This window comes from Macaca nemestrina, chromosome 15, assembly GCF_043159975.1.
Source record: "Macaca nemestrina isolate mMacNem1 chromosome 15, mMacNem.hap1, whole genome shotgun sequence".
NCBI lineage: Eukaryota > Metazoa > Chordata > Mammalia > Primates > Cercopithecidae > Macaca > Macaca nemestrina.
In genome coordinates this window covers 62,408,673-62,412,787 of record NC_092139.1, presented here as the reverse complement: position 1 = coordinate 62,412,787, position 4,115 = coordinate 62,408,673, and the positions used below count along the sequence as shown (strand labels likewise).

At 50.8% G+C, this 4,115-nt stretch overlaps 1 long non-coding RNA gene across 1 annotated transcript; it reads left to right on the top strand.

Annotated features, from left to right (window-relative positions):
- The first annotated feature begins 1,326 nt into the window (after positions 1-1,326).
- Positions 1,327-3,775, top strand: LOC139358564 (uncharacterized). Its single transcript, XR_011613710.1, has 2 exons — positions 1,327-1,528; positions 2,144-3,775. It is a non-coding gene; the product is annotated as an uncharacterized lncRNA (long non-coding RNA).
- Positions 3,776-4,115: the final 340 nt, after the last annotated feature.

Genomic DNA, 4,115 nt, shown 5'->3' with positions numbered 1-4,115 from the left:
CACTAGCCAGGGTGTTGATGACTTCCTCAAGGCCAAGGCCACGTTCAAGATTTTTGACTTCAGTGATTCATTTGTGCTGAGCAAGTTGGGCTTCTCGGGGATCTTAATTCAGGAGGTAGAATGCAGCTTGAGATCAAGTGTCTGATCAAAGAATTTGAACTTGATCTGGAGGGCTCTGGGGAGCCATGGAAAGTGCTGGATACATGAGGGACAGTCAGATATGTTTTAGAGATGATTGTGGAAGGCTGCCTGGAAGGGATGAACAGGAGCCAGGAGACCAGGGAGGGAGCTTGTGGGGAGGTCTGGAGATGGCAAGGGAGGGATCCTGCTTGGATCAAAGGTCTTCAGGGACTGTCTCAGGTGCTCTCAGAGCTAGTGTGTTCAGAAGTTTTGTCTCCAGGATGAAAATGGGAAGGAGTTGTCAAACAAGGAAATATAAATGGAGGCTGGCATGTTTATGAGTGCCAATCGTGGTCCCGGTGTGGGAACTACTGTGGGAACAGGAGTCTCTCCATCCAGGGACATGGTGGATGGACCCTATATCTCTCCATGCTGCCTTTCCTTTCCCTCCCATTCTCCTGAGGGCCTCAGTGCATGGGCACTGTCCAACCTCTGGTGCTGAAGCAGCCAAGAAGCCCAAGACTGGGTGGCTGCCACTTAGGATATGACAGCACAGCCAGTGGCCTCCACTGCATCCTGTACAACCTCAGAAGACACCCAGACACTGAGAGTGCTGCCACCACGTGGTGCAAGAGTTCTGAGGGATCGCAATCCTGAAGACAATGAATGGTGGGTGCAGGGCATCATGGCCTGTTCCCCAGCCCCTCTCATTGGCTCTGCTCCAGGTGGTGAAGGGGCATAACGTTTCTGCCAGTTCTGCCATGATTGCCTAGCAGGAAAAGGAGCAGAGTCCAGAAGCAGAGCCCGGTATCCAGCCTGCCTAACAAGGGAGAATTTGTAGGCTTTGTGGACAGAGAGAGCTGGGAGTCCATACCTTCACCCACTAACTTGCTGAGACACTGGTAAAATCAGCTTTCTTTTCTTAACTAGGTTTCTGTCATCTGTAAATTGAGGGGAATTTCTTCTACCTCATGAGGCTGCTTGGAGAATTAGTGACAGTGTGTGTAGAGCAGGTGCCACCCAGCAGGCATTTGGTGTCCAGACCACTCCTCTTCCCCCTTGATTTTCTGCCTCAATGTGCATTTTGTTCTTAAGACATTCACTCCCCTTAATTTTGCTCTTCCCTCTGATTCCTGCCTTATCGTCCATCCCATGGAGTCACCAGGATCTAAGTGGACAACAGTCATGTATGCATGTATGTGTTGGTGTTAGAGTGTGGTGTGTGAAGGTATGTGTGTGTGTGTTGGAATCAGTGACTCACTGAAACTTCCCACACCAGGCTGTGTTCCTGCTCGTTGTTGGAGGTGCTGTCAGGGGCCCTGCCCTCAACCCCAGGTCTGACCCTTGCAGTGCAGGCAGGACATTCTGGAGGAATCATGACCTTGGAAGGGTCCCTGAGGTTTGACTGGTGGGCATCAGTGGATAAATACCGCAGCTCCCTTGCTCTGAGTGAGATGACTCTGAGGCGCGTGTTCTATGCTGTCTCTCGGAGGTACCTGGCAGGGCTGAGTCCTGGCTGCCACAGTGGAAACTTTCTTGATGAAGGTCCCGTTAACTGCTGCATTCCTTTCCTGTCTCTGTTCCCCATGGCTCTACCAGTGTTTCCTGAGATTCGCACCCTAAGGAAGGACTGGCAGTCGAATTACTGTCCTAGAGTTTTTATGAAAAAGGAACATGAGAGGGAAAGTCACTTGCCCAGAGTCACCCAGCTGAACAGTGGTGGAGTTCAACTTTGACCATGGGTTGTCTGGCCCCAATGTGGTTGCTTGCTCCTCACCCATGAGACTCTTCCCTTATCAATGTCAAAAGAATATATGCAGGACCTCAAAAGTGGCATCTCTGATGCCTGTGCCATAGAAAGCCCAGGCTCATGGGTGTTGCCCGTGCACTCACTCTTACCTCATTAAGAGTAGTGAAGAAAAACATGCTCAGTGCTGACTGTGTGACTGGGGGTGTTGTTTTAGACACTCTCTGCTTACTTTAATTCATTTAATTTTCACAATAACCTTGTTTTTACTTCTAGTTGTTAGATGGAAAAACTGGGGCAAAGAGCAATACGGAGAGTTGCGAAAATTCATTCCACTGGTCCAGGTTTGAACCAAGCAGTCTGCACCTGGAGTCCTGGTTTGTAACTATGGCACCCTGGCTTCTCACACATCTCCTCATGGAGTTTCACCTTGTTTCAGGCATGGCACTGAGCAGCTTCCTTTAAGAACATAATTTGTAATTATGTAGATTACTAATTCTCCTTCAAAATGCCACACAGCCTTGGTGCGATGAAATGAAACAATTGGTGAGTCTGAGCATGAGAACAAGCATTCTGTTTTCCACTCCTGACTCCATTCCAACAGCTGGGACAGTGTTTCCTCTGTGCCTGTAGAAACCTCAGCTCCTGTGCCGAGGAGCCTGGTCCCTCTGGGGAATGTGGCAGTCAGGTGCTGGCAGGGACCTTGAAGCGACTGAAGGATCATTAAGAAAAAGCTGTTTACAAAGGTTTGGGCAGGGCCAAGGGAAGCAGGTGGTATGGCACAGGGCCCCGGTGTTAGCATCTCGTGTGTGCTGTCACCACCCTCCATTTTGATGGGGCCACGGAGAAGCTGTTCCAGGAACTCGGAAAATCTGCAGCTGAGAGTGGAGGCCAGAGGAGGTATCACTCCGTGTGCCCTTCAACGGTCTCCGGATACCACCACTGACCACACTACAATCTCCTTATTAGAATGGAAAGGCTGCAGGTAGGGGTTCTAAGCCTCCTCTTGTGGCTCACCTCCAACAGTGAGTCAGCACCGGTACCCGTAACCCCACAACCCAGGATTCACTTAGCCCCTCTATCCTGCATGGTCCCCTTTCCTGCTGGGAAGCAGATACCCACATGAGCAGCAGAATCCTGTGTCTCCCTGCAGGCCCCTCTGCTCCATAGGAGTGGAGTTTTGTGGGTCTCCTCCCTGGTTTTGGATGATGACACGCTTTCCCCTTCCACAGCAGTTGTTTCTGTGGACCTTACCCTCGGTTTTCCCCTGGTCGGGCATTTCTCAGGTTTCTGCTCAAAAGTCACCTTTTGGAGGGGTCTCCACCTGCCACTGTGTTTGGAACAGCTCCTTCCGTTTCTTTCTAGCTCATCTCACTCTGGTAATGTCTTTCATTACCACCAGCATCTGACCTGGTCTTATGACCCATTAGCTTCCTGTGTCAGACATGAGCACCAGGATGGCAGGGACCTCATCTGTCCAGTTCCTCCTGTGACCTGGGTCCCAGCACCATGTCTGGTAGAGTGTAGATGTTCAAGGGAAGTTTACTTTGTAGAACTGTCTACCTGGGAGATGTTACTGTTAGTCTAACCTGTACCATGTTGTAAACCTCCAGCCATGTTGCAGACCCTGGTCAGAGTGAAACGTTCCATGGGAACTCGGGCCATGAGAAACATCCTTCCTGTCTGCCTTACTGCAGAAACATCCGTATCACATCGTCCCGGGCAAAGGCTCCACAGTCTGTCTGCAGGAACATCCCTGCCATATCCTGCTGGGCAACAAGCTCTACCGCCCGGACCCCGCCGTCCCAGTCCCAAGATTACCCCAGCCTGTGAGCGGCAGTTGTGCCAGCACTAAGCTGGTTTAATCCTCCCCAGGGTTTTGCTGGCAATAAAGAAGTTGCTGTTGAAGCTGCCAACTGTCTCTCTGTCTTTCTTTAACCCTCGCCTTGCCTTCAAAACCTAACAATAACTATACCTCTTCCTTTTACCAAGGAGGATATGGGACTCAAGAAGAGTAAGTGACTCACCCAGAATTCCACAGCCAGTGAGTCACAGAGCCTGAACTTGAACTCAGTTCAGCTGAATCCAGAACTCCTGTCTTCCTGAGAGTCCAGGGAAGGAAAAGGTGGAACTGCAGCCTGTGGGTGCCCACACACTTCTCCTAGGAGACCACAGGCGGCCTCCTGGGAATTGTGTCCTCAGGGGCACAAAAGAACTGCTCACCTGTGCTGCATCAGCTAACTGGCCC